Genomic DNA, 19,516 nt, shown 5'->3' on the forward strand with positions numbered 1-19,516 from the left:
CTTTTACTATTCTAAATATCTGTAATGTCTGTGTTTTATGTAAAGCACTTTGAATTGTCCTGTACATGATATGTGCTATACAAATAAACTGCCTTGCCTTACCTTGCCTTGATTTTCAGCTGGTTGACATGTCTTCCAATGCGCACACTCTGTCCGCTGACGGAAGTGGGATCACCTTTGTGTATATGCAAGTGTCTCTATGTGTGTGCTCACAACTGTGGACACAGAGAGCAGCTGTCTAGTTTTTCTGATAAAAAAGACAAAGTGTAAACATGTTTTAGAGAAAATGTGACTTTAAATGACTTCTGTTGTGACTTGGTGGGGTGCCCATATTAGTTTTATTTCTGAGTATGACGTGCTTGGTGACATCACTTCCTGTTGTTGAACATGGCCAAGCCCATGGCCTTAGCATCAGGTGCTAATGTGAGCGGTAATAAGCTGCTAAATAGTTTACAGGTGAATGTGATCCCCACTGGTGGATAAAAAAGTCTGAGTTTGACATTATCTCAGCGAGAGAAGCTGATTCTGGACGGAGGCAACAGGCAACCAGTTGTGTAAATCTTACTGAGCCTTGGAAAGTCACACAAGAGTAGGGTCACTAGTTATTGGAAAAAAAGACATAATAATAAAATAAATCTCCAAGTTTTATGAAGCAATATTGGATTCATTCAATTTGAACCAATTCAAATCTTATAATTTATTTTTTAAACCTAGCTCTACATTTTAGTCTTGGTTGTTCAAGTTATTAGTGTTACATCTAAATACTCAGAATCTAGATAAAAAAAATGACAGACAGGCTTCGCAGTCAGTACAACAGCTTTATAACAACAGTTATTAATGAGCTAATAATCAGAACTGTCTGACCCATCTAATTGTAAGTTCTGAAATTGATTTTTATGTGTCCGTAAACCTGCTAATCACCTTGCAGATGGGCTTGTAATTTGTGGCACGGTTGTGTGTTGTCCTCATGGTGAGCTTAATTAGTAAAACTACTGGAAACTTTGTCGACATCAGCGGATCTCTGTCGAGTGAATCCAACTGCAGTCTAGAAGGACACACAAGCCGCCCATCGTGCCACTCCTACAGACGTTTCTTCTGTCATTATGTCACACACATCCTCCTTTGCACATACACCGTTGCTCATGGCAACTGCAGTCTTTGTAGACTTGAAGCCACTGAAAAAGCAAAGTTATTTAATTAAATAATCACAGTAATGATTAACAGCCTGTGAAATGAACAAGTAAGAGAATGAATAGCAGAAAGGAAAGGTGCCTTTCACATGTCTCTCTGCTCTTTGAGCAATTTAGATGGTCAGTGAGCAGTTTTAATGTCTCCAGGATCCACGGTAGACTTTCAGACGCTTCAATGAGACGTTGTAAAAATATTTTAAAGAGGACAATTTTGCTTATAAAAGATGATTTCACACTGAACAAAGGCTGTTTTTTTTGTTTGTTTCTTTACACTAACTACACATGACCTTAAAGTGGGGAATTAAAATGTATTATTTCAGTTTTTTTAGCTATTGTAACAGACTTGGCAGAAATGTTAGCAATTGTTTAGATAATTTTCTTTCTGGTTACAATTCAGGAAGTGTTTTGGCTTGCAAGACCCTTCTTCTCATGCTCCCGTATCCCATAACCATAATTTCAAAACCATCTATCACATACTTTGCATTTTAATCTTGCTCGCAGAGAGGTATAGTGACTATTAATGACCTTCATGACAATGGAACTTTCATGTTGACCAAATTTAGTCTCCCCCTTCTATCTGTGTCAGACATGGGCTAATTCAGTGCAGACTTTTACACAGGACTTAATATACTTTTACACATAACTTATTACACTACTCCTACTCAATGTATCCAAATATTGCAGATGCCTGTAACAGGCCCTACTGATCTCGTACATATGTTTTGGTCGTGTCCAAAACTGACAGAATTTTGGTCCAAAATATTTTATACTCTTTGTTCCGCTTATAAATTCATGGCTGACCCCCATCCCCTCCCTGCCCAATTTGGTATCCCAAAAATTGATACATTGCCTGTAGAGGCACAACACTTGTTGTTTTGTATCCTACTGGTTAGACAGATATTCTTTAAAAATGTATCATTTCAGTTTGTAGCTATTGTAACAGACTTGGCACAAATGGTTGCAATTGTTAAAATAATTTTTGTTATCAGAGACTGGCTCAGTAAAATTCTGTGTGTGTACTAGCAGTCCTGTAGGTGCTGGAAGTGTTGAAGGGTGCAGGACACTCTTGACCACAGTCTATGATAAGTGGAATATTTTTTTAGTCCAGGCTCCTGTCAGCCTTGATTTCTTCGATACATCCAACACACCAGAAGTCAACCCCTGAGTGTGCATGCTATTTCTTTCATTAATAGTGCTGTGCTTAGGGCTGTAACTTTTGTAGCCCTGACTCAGCTTGGACTTGGACTTACAAAAATACAAATTCACTGACTACAAGATTCATCATGATGGTTTTTAGGCTAGTGGTAATTCCTCATGGATTATATATATATATATATATATATATATATATATATATATATATATTCTTCCCAATGTAAGGACAGTAAAAGCACATACTAACAGAGTGCACAAAACTTTTTTATGTGTTGAGCAGTGAAGTGTATGCAACCATCTCCATAGGACTTCCTCTATAATGTAACAAAGTCTGTTCAGTAAAGTAACAGTAAAATGCAGTATTTTCTCACCCTTAAATTAATTTAAAAGTCTTTGTTCTATCAGCTTGAACTGCTTAACTGGTTATAGTTGCCTGTTCTAATATTTATTGTTAACATTATTGAAATTAATGTTTTCTGTTCAACTGCAGCAAAGCTTTGACTTGCACTGGCTAGTAAATTAGTGTTTGACAAGTCAAACTGTGTACTTTGTGTACTGACTTTGTAGGAGTGAATATACTGTCCAGCTGGATGTATAGAAGTCAGATGCTTTGCAAGCACCCAGAACACAGAGCTTATGTGCCCTCTGTGGAAATGAGATAGTGAAAGTACAAAGAAAAATGGGAGACGAGGGAAGGGTAAGACAGAAAAAGAAGAAAAAGAGTGAATTAAATAAGGTCGAGGAGCCACATATGAACTGCAGCAGTGGAATAAAAGAGGGATCAGTCAAGAGAACAAAAGTCAAGTTAACAAGGTGAAAGTAGAAAAATGGCACGGGATAAAAAGAACCAATATTAAGAACCAAAAGCACACATTATCTGGTACATAGCATTATCTGCTGCTCACTGCTCCTTGCAGACAAACGTTGACCATACGCTTCTGCTCAAATTTGCTGTGAATAAAATTAAACGACATAAGTATGTAAATGGATTACGAGATCCTCAGATATGCTCTGTTATTTCATGACAGATGATCGAGTGGAGTAGCCTTAAGAATTCTGAGGTTTGATCATTTTCCTCTACAGTGTAAAAGTGTACACACTAAGCATCAAATGCATGTGTTGCTTTAAAAAAAAGAAAAAAATCTATTAACATACATGAGTTTTTTAACTAAAACATAACTGGGATAGTCTAAACCCTGATAAAGTAGTCTGTGATGTCTAAACTGAACTTAGGAGTAAAAGAGTAAGTAAAAGCCAAAGTAAACTGCAAATAAATAAAAAAGAGGAAATAAATAAGGCAAGGCAAATTCATTTGTATAGCACAGGGCTACTCAATTCGGTCCTATGAGGGCCGCAATCCAGCAGGTTTTCCATGTATCCCTGCACCAACACACCTGAGTCAAATTAGGTGGCTCTAACAGCCAATCAGGTTCTACACAATGACGCATTAATTTGACTCAGGTGTGTTGGTGCAGGGATACATGGAAAACCTGCTGGATTGCGGCCCTCGTAGGACCGAATTGAGTAGCCCTGGTATAGCACATTTCATGTACAAGACAATTCAATGTGCGTTACATAAAACATAAAAACATTACAGCAAGGTGCAGGGGAGAAAAAAAAATACAAGGGCATTAGAAAAACAAAGATTAAAAAAGATAAAATTGATTACATAAAAACAGCAAGAAAAAGCTCAGATAAAGAAATAAAGTTAAGATTTCAGTGTAAAAGAACCAAATGCAGATCTGAATTTCTAATGTAATCCCCTTAATTCTCAAAGTTAAGGTCTGAGTCCATCAATACACCCAGATTTCTGGCCTGGTTGGTGGTTTTTAGGTGTATAGACTGAAGTTCTGTGGTGACACTTAATCGTTTCTCTTTGGCTCCAAAAACCATCACCTCAGTTTTGGTTTTGTTTAACTGGAGAAAGTTCAGACACATCCAGTCATTAATCTCTTCAATGCATTTCCCAAGAGCCTGTACAGGGCCTCAATCTCCTGGTGACATTGTCATATATATCTGTGTGTCATCTGCGTAGCTATGGTAACTTGGTGGTCTCGAACTTTAGTCCATTCACTACAGATTGAGTGAATTTCTTCTATTCCATGTTTAATTACTGGATAGGAAGCATGTCAGTTTTTTAATAGTAAACCCTTTAGTTTGGTACACATACTTTCAGCATCTAATATTGCGTGTGTGGGGAAATTACCCTAAAGGCTACTTTGTAGATTTCTCAGATGCACTATTTGATTTCTTGGGGTATACGAATAGTTATACAGGCCTTTTTGGCCAACTAGCCCTAATTATTGAACAATTTAGCTTAAAGTTTGAAGGAGTCCTGGTGTTTTAGACTTATATATGCCATCCTTGTTCCATTTAAATCACTTGTAAGCATATAATTTACATGGATATTCCTAAACACGGAGAGAAAAAAATGCATTCCTCCAGTTTATTAGAGTTTAAGAATTCACACTCAATTTTGGCATGTTGGCACAATCTTTCTATACAAACACCACATGGCACTTTTTCTTCAAAGTAATAATTTTTAGTTTATATTTATTGGAAATTAGGTATGGCAACCACAAAAGAGATTAACATGTCAATTCTTATTTGTTGTGATTTCATTAGATTACATTACACAGCATATAATTTGGGTTCATAATTTCATGTTGTCCATGACCTTTCTGTCCTATAACGAAAGTAAATTAAATACAATAAATAATATATTTTCAGTTATACTTTTTATTATTTCACACAGTTTCAACACTATCCATTCTTTATCTGGGAAGAATCTCATGTCTTTCCACTCCAATCCTAATGATTCAGTGACTGATTATTCTTCATTAGGCTCCGATACCTGCCAGGAGTCTTCCCCATCATCTTCTTTTGTCTTTAATGGCAATTCATAAGATTAATAGTATCTATTTTTGTTTTACATCGCGGGTGACATGGTATGACCGCTTATCAGTTTCCCGTCATTAGGTGGTGGGGCTTTACAATGGGGCAGCTGGCTTAGGTCGACATGACTTATCAGGATAATGTATGGCCTCAGGGTTTTAGGTTCAGAATCCTTTCCCGAAGGTAATAAGTCTTCATTTTAACAGCATGATCGGTCCGTCAGCCCATTGAGTCTCTACTTTTAACTGTTTAATTATCCTTCTGGGACACAAGCGTGCTGAAGACTTAAGAGGGACCTTTCTTAGAATATGAATTATAAATCCTTTAAGGTATTGTTAAAAAGTTTGATTTGAAAAGAAAAAAATCGATATTTTAAGTAATGTGTGTTTTTTAAGAAAAATTGAAAATGCATTCCTTAAATTAAGCTGTACATTATAAAATATATTCCTTGTGATTTTTTTTTATAGATTAAACTTTTATGATGAAATAGATAATTTTGTAACAAATTGTTTCAATTATAAATCTAATTGGAGACAACTTTAGTTTTCAGTGGGTAAGTCAACAGCATATCAGTTGTGAAAAGAAATAGCTTTGTTTTTTTACTTGACATGGCAAAATGTTTGTCTCTGCATGAGCTGAAAGACCCCTGACAAGCCTGATCCAGGCCAAAGTGCAAACTAACTATGAGATCAGCCAGAAATGCCATTCCAGTGAAAGTGGGAAAGCAACTAATAATGCCATCAATGGCAGTCTGGTTCAGCTTTTAGTACAAGAAAAGAAGCTGGCAGGATTGGCAGTCATAACAATATGCTTAGAGATGCCAGGTACTCTGGAAACAAGTGATGTGTGACCAATCTTGTATTTGCATTTAGCAGGGGTTCTAGCCATTTACTGCATTTTCCAAAATTTCCTCTCAACAAACCCAGCATGTGATAAACTGAAAGCTCATTGTCATGTAAAATTTGAAAAATGGCACACCATCTGTAACTCACTATGTCGAATCACATAAGTTTTTAAATGCCTTCACATGAAAACTTAATGTCACACATGATGATTACTAGACCGCAGATAATTCAGATAGCTGGTACATGGCACACTGAGCAGGACTCAGTCTTTTAAAATACTTCACCATATTATTCAGCATTATTATTTACATAATCTGCATGTGTAGTTGCATCACAAGTACCTCTCAGATATCTCTAATAAAAAATGTGAGTAGTTTATGATGATGATGATAGAATAATAGAACGTCTTTTTTATGGCAAGGCCTTCCTTAATTTCTTTTTTTCCCCATATTTTACCACAGACACTTGCCCCATTTTTTGCTGTTTTTTTTTTTTTTTCCTTTGGATGTGCCACTTTAGCTTTTTTTAAATCTTCGTTAGTAACAGTCATATCTTGCATAAGTTTAAGGATTCCTTTTTCTCAATTTTTTTTTACAGTTTTACACATAGAGGTCAATGTGACATACTTTATTTGACATACATACAGGTTTTGAGACATTTTGCATCACTTTATGATAAAAATCCTCAAAATCCTATTGAACAACATTCTGTTGAATCTGAATCTGATATTTGTCTTCTGCCCAAAAAAAGACACCAGGAAGCAGAAGAATACACTGTAATAATTTCGACATATCACATGGTAATAAATGGTAAATATCCCCCACAAACTGTAATTTTTTTGTTACAGATTGTTTAAAAAAAATAACTTTTCTCGCCATTTTTTATTGGTCGAGCCTTTAAGGGTTAAAGCCTTTAAATTGTTGAAGTTTTTAAACCTTTACACTTGCAGTGCATACTTATTATTCACCAAATTATCTTGACTTTAAATTCCACAATAGTCTGCAGTCATGTGTTATTTCTCCTTGCCTGCTACATAGACTTGTGTCATGTGACCACTCTTACTAGTTAAAACATTGGGCAAAAGATGCTGAAAACTGAAAGCACTCACAATACCTGCATGTAATAAAGTACAACTTTGGGTATCCAGCCATGTCTTATTGTTTCAAAGCAATTTCCATTTGAAACTAATTGAGGAATTGTGCGTGCTTACAATAACATTTTATGATTCTTTGATAACTGACTGTGGTCTCTTATGAAAGTCATATCAGCAAGCCCCTACCTCCAACAGTGTCAACATTTTACGAGCTCTTAGTCACTGATTTTGTTTCATTCTTTAAACTCATCCACTTTACATGCTTCAAAGTTAAAATACCATATAATACTAAATGTTCTTTGCTTCGAACTACTGGCTCAGTCGTCTGTTCCATTCAAAGGGTTTGCCACAAACAAGATATCAGCTTCAGGGTCAGTATTTCCAGAACTCAGGACAGAAAACCCCACAGACTATACATTATGCATTATGGTCTAGCTTGCTGAAGTGAAACATACAAAAACTGAGCAGATATTCACTCACAGCTGCAGCAGGCTTATCTTCCCATCCTCAAGGTGCAGGGTGAGTTTGGTGGCTGGTTAAATAATGAAACAGATGGATAACACAGATTGCTGACATTAGCCTGCTCTTGATCTAGATCATGATTCCTCATCAAGCTAATCATTTATCAGTGGAGTTCAACTTGTTTTTTTGGAGGGGGTAGAGGACAAGCTGTGCAGCCCTGGCTGCTTCAACACTTGACCACATGGAAAGATGGCATCATGGAGTGTGCTGAAATGAAAACATTAGGGGTTTGTTATAAATGCTGCAAAGACTAGATGTATTCTAACATACTTGGAAACTCAAGAAAATGAATAAATATTTTTTTTTCTAATTTGTGGATACATATAGATTTAGCTTTAATTTTCTTTTTTCTTTTGTTGATCTTTAACTATAATTAAGAATATCTCGGGGGAAAAAAATCATCTTTACCAGTGGTTATACTAGAGAATAAATACATTCATAGTGATGGAATTAACAGATTAAAAGAAAAAAAAAGTTTTGTTTTGGGAATTAAATCATTAGAAAATATTGCTTTCTTACATTTATCATATATTCTTTATTTTTATTCTTATTACATATTTTTTAAATGTAGACGTAAACATGACAAAAAGTTCAGATCAGAAATTGACAGACAAACTAATATTTATCTGTGGATGAAAAAAAGTATATGACCTTGTCAAACTGTGATCTTTACAATTTGTGGAATTGCTAAGGGATGACCAGATCACCTCTAACTGCAGCTGCTTCATGAACACAAACTGGAAGCTGGTTCTGCCTTCCACTTGACTCTTAGAGACTCTAGGAACCACAAGTAAACCTGCAGTCTGAGAGCAGTGCTCTGTTGAGAATATATGGAACTATGGAATCTTTGATATACCATGGAGCTTAGTCGTGGAGAATTTTATGTGAGGCAAATTCTATATCTATCCTAGATTTAAAAAGGAACCAGTGAAGAGAAGCTAAAACTGGAGAAACAGGATCTCTCTTGCTAGCTCTCATCAGAACCCTTGTGGCAGCATTTTGGATCAGCTGGAAACTTTTAAGGGCATATTTGCGACAGCCTATTATTGAGGAATTGTAGTAGACCAATCTGGAAGTAACAAAAGAATTAACTAGTTTTCCTTCATCAGTCATGCAGGTCCTAATATCTTTCATCATTAATCTTAATCTGATAAGCTTCATTGGGCTTCATTGGGCTTCATGGATCACTATCTAAGTATCATTCATATAGCAATAAAAAAATGATGCCATATAACATTACCTAAGGAAGGCATGTATAACATGAAAAGTATTGTTCCAAGTACAGAACCTTGAGAAACTCCATGACTTACTCTGGTGTGTGAGGAAGATTCATCATTACATTACCAAACTGAAATCTATCAGATAAATATGACTTAAACCAGCCTGATGCAGTTCTTTTAATCCCAATTATGTGTTCAAGCCTCTGTAACACAATGTTGTGATGAATGGTGTCTAATGGAGCACTTAGATCTAGCAAGTACAGACTAGAGTCCGTTATTATTCCTTTATTAGTCCCACAGTGGGGAAATTCACAGTATAACAGAAGCAACACACACAATAGAAAATAAATTAAATGAAAGACACTGAATAAGATAAAAATAAGAAAATAAGATATTTAGCATAAAAAAAGGACAAAATAAATACAACTTTAATTATAATTATACCTGTACAGAGTAAAGATAGGGGATTTGCCTGAGAATACATATAAGAATATATAATATCCTGAATAGAAAAAAAAAAAAAATGGAAACAGTGAAATGAATAGTAATAGTAAGGTGAGGTGGAGTGTGCAAGACACACCGTAAATGGAGCAGCCGATCACTGAAGATGCAACCCAGGGCTACCAAAGTGTCCTATAGAGGGTGGGACATGTTGTTTAACAGGGATGACAGCTTAACTTGCATGGCGCCTGTGTGCGGTCTGTTATGGCGTAGCTGATGGTGGTAAGTTTGCTCTTGCAATCTAGCGTAGGGTGTACATGCTGTTTGATGTTGCTTTGCAGTTTCACCAACTACTCTGAAGGTGGCAGCAAAGGTGGTATCAGCTGGTAAACTCACCAGGTCGGAGTTCTCTTGATGGTTCACTTCAGTTCTGATATGTATTTTCTGTTTTAAAACAACAGTGGTGTCCAGTATGGTTCATTGTCTTTATTATCTTGTGGAAGAAAACAAAGAAATGATTTGATCAGCTTCTCATCAACTTCATCCATTAGGTGTTATTTTTAAAAATGGCATTTACTACACAAATTCAGTAATGAGTATAAATCCACCATTTAGGCATCATCCTTACGTTACCTACCACCTCCAGTGAGTCCAGGGGGGATCTCAGGACAGAGCTGGCCCTCCCCATCAGACTGTCTATTCTCCTACTGTCCCTGTCTGTTACGCTGCTGGCCCAGCAGACTATTCCATAAAAGATGGCTAATGCCACCACAGAGTCATAAAAGGTTCTGAGGAGTGGTCCCTGCACTCCAAAAGTTCCTGAGCAGGAACAGTCTGCTGTTGCCTTTCTTTACCAGGGCATTGGTGCTGTCTGACCAGGCCAGGGGAGGGGTAGATACCTGATGAATTCTGTTGAAAAATAATTTCATGTCATTTGCCCACCTCTGGATTCCCACAGGCAGGGACTTTGGCTTCTTAAAGTCTGAGATGGTCTTAAGTCCCTCCAGACACCACAGATGTTTTTTTCCTGCAGCTGGTGCTCCATCTTCCTCCTGTAGCAGTTATTTCCCTTCCTGATCATTTTCCCCAGCTCCCTCTGCACAAACATCAGCTCCTCTTTATTTCCAAACAGAAAAGCTCTCTTCTTCTCCTTTACGGGAATCTTAATGTCTGAGGCAATCTAGGGCTTACTGTTGGAGAAGCTCTGTACAGTCTTGGTTGGTATGGTGTTCTCCACACAAGTTTATGTAGTCCATCAGGCTGTGTGTTTAGGCTGTTGATATCCTCCCCTTGGGTGTCACTGAAAATATCCCATAGTTTTATGTTGAAACAGTCTTTCAGGGCCCCCTACGCTTCAGACCATTTCTTCACATTGTGGGTTGTGCACAGGCTGCCTGTGCACAAGAGGTTTATACACATGCAGGAGGTGCACAAGGTTGAGGTCAGCTCAGTCTAGGGGAGGAAGTGAGTCGTATGCCTCATTGGTACTGGCATAGAACAGGTCCAGTATTTTATTGGCTCTGGTGTGGCATGTCACATATTGGGTAAATTGGGCAGAGTGGATGATGGAGAGACAGAGTCTCCAGAGATGAGGAGGAGGTAATCAGGGTGCTGTGTCTACATCCTGCTCACTGCTGACAGCAGGACATCACAGGATGCATTGGCATTGGGGAGGTACATCACTAGCACATGGGGATGAATGAACTCCCTCAGCAGGTAGTAAGACCTCATGCTGACATCCAAAAATTCAATGCCCTTGGAGCAGTGCTGCTCCTTGACAGTGATGCACCCCGGGTTACGCCATCTATCATTAACAAACACTGCCAGCACTACTCCTTTTGTCTTACCGTTCTCCTTGCTTCTGTTTGCCCATAAGAGTGTGAATCCAGTTCGGCAGCCATGTCTGGAATTAGTGCAGTTAGCCAAGTCTCTGTAAACAGCAGGAGGCTGCATTCCCAATACTTCCGCTGATCCCGGGTCATCGCTGCTAACTCCTCCATTTTATTGGGAAGAGACCTTACAATCCCCATGATGATGGGCTGATAATGTCTCCTCCTGGCGTGGCACTCGACCCCGGCACAATGTCACCATCTCCTCCTCTTCAGGTCACAGGGAACATCAGGTTGCTCCTCAGGTAGCACCACTGTGCTATGCAGGGCTAACAGCTGATCCCTGCTGTAAAAAATAGTCATGGCTCTGCCTGAGGTCTCCAGACATTGTAACAAAAAGTGAAAAAACAAAATGAGCCATGCCACTTGCGTGGTACTGACAGAGAAGATCGTTGTTAATGTAAAAAAGGTGATATGTCTTTAATTTTATGTTTGAAATACCACCAAATCCTGGTTGACCTAGAAAATCTTCCCCTTCCTTTTGTTCAGAATATGTTCAGTAGTTTGTTTCTACTCTAGTGTACTGTCCCTTTAAGATGTCACTGTTTGGTGATGTCAGCGCTGCGCCGTTCTCAGCCCGTGTGGCAGTGCTCTCAGTCCACGCTTTGCTGTCTGAGAGAAGGTACAGTACATTTTTCTGCTTATAGTTAAATGAGTGTTTCTGGTTTTTTATCCATGCTAATCTAATGTCTAGGATTTTTAACTCTTCTGAGGCACTTGACATGCAGTTTTGTGGTGTTTGGTTGTACAAGATTGTAGCAGTCCCACGTACTGCACAGCTACAGGGTCTTCTAATGTGTTCGCTAGCAGGAGGTTGATGACCAACCTGTGTGAAGCAAGCTGCATGTCACAGCTCATTTCTGTTTTATTTGTACAGACTGCCAACAGCTATTAAAGAGCAACCAGCAACGTGGTCCAGCGTGGTCTTATTCATCATCACGTTTATGAACGCAACGCAGATTATACAAAGAGTCACGGGTGTGGACCCAGTTAGGAATTGAACTGAGAGGACTGTGGACACACCCGTTGCATCAACTTTCACCAGTGCTGTTTCTGTGCTATGATGAGCTCTAAATCCTGAAACTCTTCAAACAAATGAATTCTGCTCAAATGGGCAGATAGTTGATTTAAAACTATTTTATCATGAATTTTAGACATAAAGGGGAGGTTGGATAAAGGGCTACACTCATTGATCAAGTCGGTTTTTAGTTTTCTAGTTGTTTTTTTGTCACATGCACATGCAAGATGCCAGTGAAATGCAGTCATACAGGCATCCCAGGATGCGCACACTCATTTGCTACTAGTAAAAAAAAACAAAAACAACACATTAATAAACTTAAAAAACAATTAATATAAATATAATAAGTCACAGTTCAATGATTGTGCAGTGATGTGCATGCTATACAGACTGACGATATATATACAATATATACAATGTAAATGGTAGTACAAAGTATAAACCTTGTTAAAGTGATATGAGCAAATGACATTGTTTTTCAGCAGAAGGTAGGACACTAGCCAGTGTCACTACTGGGCCCTCGGGTCACGCCCAGTACTGCTCCCGTACCACTGGGTGATGTTACCAGTCAAAACACTCTCCACCACCCCAGTGTAGAACATCTTCATGATTTTCAGAAAGACTCAGACCTTCCTCAGTTTTCTGAGGTGAAAAAGATGCTGCCTCACCTTCTTTACCTTGCTGTCTATGTGTAGAGTCCAGGATAGATCCCCTCTGATGTTCACACCCAGGTACTTGAAACAGCACATCCTCTCCAGCAGAGTTCTATTAATCCTCAGAGGGGTGGGAAGAGACAGCAGAGAAACTACACCCCTCTGCTGTCTCTTCCCATAGTCAGTAATCATCTCCTTAGTTTGTTAACATTTAGCAGGAGGTTGTTAGCATGGCACCACTCTGCCAGTTTCTCTGCCTCCCCAGTATATGGCTGCTTATCATTGTTGTTGATCTAACCAACAACTACAGTGTCGTCTGCAAACTTCACTATGGTGATAGAGCTGTCTATGGTTACACAGTCATGAGTGTACAAGGAGAAGAACAGAGAGCTGAGGATGCAGCCCAGTGGAAATCCCATTTTAAAGTTTCGGGTGCCGGAGGTGTGCCTGCCCACCTGCCCCACCGGAGTTCTGTTTGACAGGATGTCCAGGAACCAGTGACACAGGGTGGAGTTCAGCCCCAGGCTAAGCAGCTTGGAGTGGAGCATGGTGAAGACTATACTGTTGAAAGCTGATCTAAAGTCAATAAACATCATCATAGTCCCCTGTGTGCTTGTCCAAGTGGGTGTGGATGGTGTGCAGTACCTAGGAGATAGCGTTGTCTGTGGATCTGTTTGGCCAGTAAGCGAACTGAAGTGGGTCCAGAGACTCTGGGAGGGAGGCACAGATGTGCACAGACCTGGAGAGGCATTCTTTACCACAAGGATGATGATTTCTCTTTTAAAGCAGGCAGGGACTACAGACTGGCTCAGAGAAAGGTTAAAAACAGTGGTGAAGACAGGAGCTAGCAGGTCAGCACAGAACTTAAGCACTTGACAGGAATGCCATCAGGTCCTGTTGCCTTTCTGTGACACACTCTCCTCAGCGTTCTCATTTCATGTTCTGTCAGGGTAAGTGCATCTACCCCTATGGCAGAAGGTGTCCCAACAGCTACAGCGGTTAGCAAGCTAATCTGCCTCAAACAGTGCATAAAAACTTCAGATCCTCAGCCAGAGTGGCATCTGCAAACACAGACTCCTCTGTCTCTGTACCTCTGCTTAGTGTCCTTCACCACGCATCGCATTCTGTATGACGTCACTTTGTAGTCATTCATCTTGCCAGTGAAAAGTCTCGAGTTGTAGATGGCAGTGTGCTTTGTTGCTATGGTTCTTCTTCTATGTTTTTGTTAGATCACATTTGGTCACATGAGATTTCTGGTTCGGAGGACTGGATTGTAGATCAGCAGCGGGACAGCATTGTTATGTGTGTGTTGTTCTATGATGAGATTATCTGAGCACACCACACACAGTATGGTCAAAACTGTTACATGCCTGATTTTTTCTCCTCATGTGTGAGGTCTCGACCAGATAAAAATCTCATCAGCTTAAAAAAACTTTGTATGTACCAAGCCTAAGACAAAAACTTCTTTAAACAGTTCATTTGGGGTGGGGTTTAAAATACAAGGTGAAGTCTTTACAGCTTTCAGCCATGACATGGACAGATATACACAAAAAGTTTAACAAAAAACAATGTTATTTATCTACAGTGTATTTGTTTATTCGCTTGTACTAATTGATTTTTGTTCCCCCAACAATAAACAGTGTAAAATCAAGTAACTTCAGTTGGTCACATTCTCGAGATATTCCCTAATTTTATTAAGTCAGACAGAACCTGAGTACACCACAGGGCAAAGTCTCAATATCTTTTTAAATTTGCCATCAGGCCTGACATATTGGCCTGCTCTGTGCCACCCATCTGTTCACAGCTGGGCATAGTTGAAACAGCCAGACCAGACCATAGTCAGTGCCACAGGGATATGGGGTGGTTAGGAGGGGGACTGCTCTAATGAGAGGGATCCACACAGCCTCTCCATCAGCGGAAATACAATGGAAAGCAGACCAGTGTTTCCCCTCTGAATTTCCCATCTCTCTTCATGACCTAGCAGGAGATGAATGGCTTCATAAATTTTTTTTTATTTTTTATGTTTTTTTTTTGCCCTCGGATAAAGTGGCATCTTGTCCACTCATCGCTCCTCTCACCAACCCATGGTAGTAGAATAGGGACATGCTGGTCTCATGCCAGGGATTGCGTTTTATATGTCAACAGAGAGATACATGAGCATAGAAAACAACATAAAGGCTTGCAGGCAAATTGAATTTGAGTAATGACTCACCCCCTCACAACAGACAGACATGAAATGAGCACCTGGGACTTGAGCAGACTATATAGAAAACTACAGGAGAACATAGTAGTCGAAACAATGCTGGCATGTTTTTTTTTTCCTTGTCTGTGGTGTTCCTTTTTGTGATATTCATGGATCCCTTTCAATGGACAGAAGAGATAATGGGGTTGTTAAGTGTGGCAACTTCAGAATGCCATCTTTTTTATTTTTTGCAGATGACACTGTTCTGTTAGTTTCTTGCAGGAGTCGCGTTAACTACATTTTTTTTACAGATTTTTTTAAAAACGGTTAATTAACTGTTATCTCGCTTGATGCATAACCTCGTTGGTGTCACTTGGAAAAATTACTACTAGGGGTCACAGAATGGTGCAGCTCAACCACTGTTTCAGAAGGAGGGCATGCTGCAGGATTTCCTCCTACTGAAGTGAGTACTTGTGGGATCAGGAAAACCTTTTGTTCATAAAGTCTTGCAGACTTCTGATCACTTGACTAGAAGAAATGTCCCCTGATTTCAAAACGTTGGCAGAAGTGGTGCTTGAAATTCCAGTCCCCAATGTAGCAGCACAGCATGCATTTAGCCTCCAGAACATCAAAACAGCCATGAGAAATTGTCTGTCCAGGGCAAAAGTCTCATGACAATACCCTCTGCAGCAAACCCACTTGAAAAATTTGATCATGCATAAGTGGGGGCGCAGTTCAAGTCCTTGCAGAACAGGAGGAAGGTGTGAGCCTATGCGTTCAAGCCACAGCAGGTGAACTGTTCATTTTGTTTTAAGTGCAATCATTTACCTTAATTATTTATATGTAGCTACTGGGGCCACAGTTAATGGATTTTGTCACTGTGGAGAAAAAGGTAGGCATTAATCTGCTTGATGTGTGATGGAACAGTGTGGATTTTCTGTTCAGCTTGTTTGGACTGAATATTAATAAAAAATTAATGAAAATTTAATGCTATTGCGTATGAAATTATTATCATATAAAAAATTAAAGTGATGGGTAAAAATAGATTATGACAGGATTTTTATGACCCTGTAAGTCAAAATGACAGACAATGGAAAGGTCTAGCGCAATCATAACATGACCATAAGGAAAGAACGGAGTGATTTTTAGTTTAAAAGCACTTTGAGTGGTCAACATACTGTATGACTAGAAAATCACTGTTTGAATTAGGGCTCGGTGGATCAATCCAAATACTGATAGTATCGATACCAAGGCTAACAGCATTTTTCTATACCAGAGTGATGTCTATTTTATTTTTTTTTTTTTTTACAGAGTGCTTTAGGGAAAAAAGCTAAAGAATGTATATGAGAGCTAACCAATAGTAGGTTTTGGTTTTGTTTAACTACTCTGCACTGATGTCTTTATTTTTCTCACATAATTGTATGTGACAAAAGAGAATGACAAGTTATTTTATTATTTTGGTACATTGTTGATGTTGTTATTTTATATTTACAAATAATAAAAAAAATAATTAAATTGTCTGTAATTAAATTTTAATTAAATTTAAAATGATCAGTGCTCCAATTTTGTTTACTAAAAAATGTTTTATTTGACAAAAATCTTTCTACTGTAATTTCTTGTAATCATATGATCAATTAAATGTAAAATCATTAAATGACTGTGAAATTTCAAGCAAAAGTATAGAACTGTATCAGTATCAGCGATACTTTCCCTGGATTTACTTGGTATTGGATCCATACTAAAATTTGCGGCATTGCTCATCCCTAATAAGAATTCAGTTCATTTAGCAAAGCGGCTGTGGCCGTACTTAGACAACTGAAGAGTTTCAATCCATCCAACGTTATTTATAAAGCACTTTAAAACAACCACAGAGGACCAAAGTGCTGTACAGAAGACTAAGAGCATAAACAATAAAATAAATCAAAACAATTAAATCAAATAAATATAAAAACAGAAGCAAAATGTCAAAATCTAAAGAATGTAAAAAAGCCAAGGAAAATGTGAATTTTAAGAAGAGACTTAAATCAAGCAAGGAGAAGGCCTGTCTGATGAGGCAAAGGCAGATATTTCCACATTGTGAGACTTGCAAGAATAAAGGCCCGATCTACTCAGAGCTTACGCTTTGTTCTCTTTACCATCAAGAGCAGCTGATCAACTGATCTTAAAGCGCATGAAGGTGTGTGTAAGGGTCAAGGAGCTCACCGAGGTAGGGTGGTGGAATCTTCCAAAAATCTTCTCCATGGTCTTGACCATGGAGAGATTTAAAAAATAAATTATATAAACTGGATTCTAAAATAAATAGGCAGCCAGTGGAGTGATGCTAAAATCAAAGAAATGTGTTCCTGTTTATGTGTGCTAGTTAAAAGATGTTCAGCAGCATTTTGCACCATTTCATTGCAAACAATAAAAGACCCTCTAACTCCCTAATACAATCCATTACAGTAGTCCAGCTAAGTGTTTATAAAGGCATGGATAGCGGTCTTAAAATGCTGCTTCAGAATAATTGGCTTCACCTTGGCTAGCTGCCTTAGCTTGCCTTTACAACTGCCTTTACTTGACTGTCAAGTTTAAAGTCAGAATTCATTTCAGCGCCAAGGTTTTAAATGCCTGGCTTGTTGTATTGGGCCAAATAACCCAGATCTACAGGGGGGTACCCAGCTGTGCCACCAAGAACCAGAAACTCAGTTTTGTCTTCACTGAAATTTAAAAAAAATACAGGCCATCCACACCTTTGTCATGGAGACATTAAAGCAGTTGTCTGACAGAGTAAAGGTTGTTCTTTTTTAGGGACATATAAATCTGACTATCATCTGCATAACAGTGAAATGAAATACCGTGTTTCCTGAGTATGGAACCTAGTAGGAGCAGGTATAGAAAAAGGAGTACAGGGCCTAAAACTGAACCTCGTGGGACCACATATAAGAACGAGGCAAAAGAGGACACATCATCACCAAGGGTGGCACAAAATGTCCTATCAGAAAGGTAAGACCTCAACCATAGTAGAGCTGTGCTTCTCACCAAATGCTTAAGATGATCTATCAAAATTTCACAATCCACAGTATCAAAAGCTGCACATAAATCAATAAGTAAAAGAACAACACAGTCCCCAGAGTCAGTAGCTACTAATATCTAATTAAAAACTTTCAGAAGAGCTGATTCCATACAATGTAGAGATTTAAACCCTTACTTAAACATCTCTAGAATATCTCCTTCAGAAAAGCCAGTAGTTTCTTTTAGTCTTTACTATCACTTTGAGACAAAGGTAGTTTGGAAATGGGCCTGTAATTTGTACACACTGTGAGATCTAGATCAGGTTTTTTGATCAGTGGCTCAATTAGAATTAAAAATTTCCTGAAACTATATCAGAAGCCAGACTTCTATGGGTGACTGCACAAAAAGATGGGACCTTCAAAAGACGAACAATCTCATCTAAAAAGCACAGAGTCACAGGCTCAAACTGATCAAAGACAGCAGAGAAAGTGAAAGGGACTAAATTATCAAAACCAGGCGGCAAGATCTGAGCTCTGGTATGGTGAATTTGTCACAAAAATAGGAAAGTTTTCACATACAGCAGGCGAGGCCTCCATAAAGTGTGGGGCTTTAAGAACATTGTTAATAGTCTCATTAAAAAAACACAGGGCTCGTGGTAGTGTAACAGAATATTATCTCATAGATGTTTTGTCTTAGCATCTTTCACAGTTATTTGATAATGATGCCAGCAGTCCTTTCACATTTGAAAAGATACCTGGAGTTTATCTTTTTTCTATTTGTGTGCTGCCTTCTGCACATCCATCTGACAGAACGAGTAATGTTGTTCAGCCAGGGCTCACATTTAGTTCTGATCAGCCTGGTTTTAAATGGTGCCAGAGTCTAAAACAGTTTGGCAGGTGTTGTGAAATCAAGAGTTTAGCTCCTCTTTGTCTTTAGACTCAGGAATGACATAACTGACATCAAACCAGCTGAAAAGCATACAGCAGTGGAAGGGTTAAAAGTGTGTCAGCGCCAAACAGCAGCACAAGGTTTAATTGTATTACAAGCCAAAGCAAGTTCATATAAAATAAGCATGTGGTCAGAGAACACAGTATCTCCAATTACTAGGGTAAAAACAGACAAGCCATTCGTAAAAACAAGATCCAGTGTGTGACCTTGTTTCTAAGTGGGGCCACTCACAGACTGTGTAAGATTAAAAGAGTCCTCAAGATCTAAAAAGTCTTTAAAGGCAAAATAAGTAGCATTGACACCTAGCTTTTCAAATCAGAACTGCAGTTGAAAGACATAAAGTCCTTATTATACTTTGTTGGTCGGTAATTCCCTGCCCACAGCAACGGAGGAAAATGACCCAACTCAAATAAACTCATCTCAAAGCTGGAGCAAGGCAGGAATAATGTGAGCTGCTTACATTTAAAAATTGTT

This window comes from Melanotaenia boesemani, chromosome 5 (genome assembly GCF_017639745.1).
Source record: "Melanotaenia boesemani isolate fMelBoe1 chromosome 5, fMelBoe1.pri, whole genome shotgun sequence".
NCBI lineage: Eukaryota > Metazoa > Chordata > Actinopteri > Atheriniformes > Melanotaeniidae > Melanotaenia > Melanotaenia boesemani.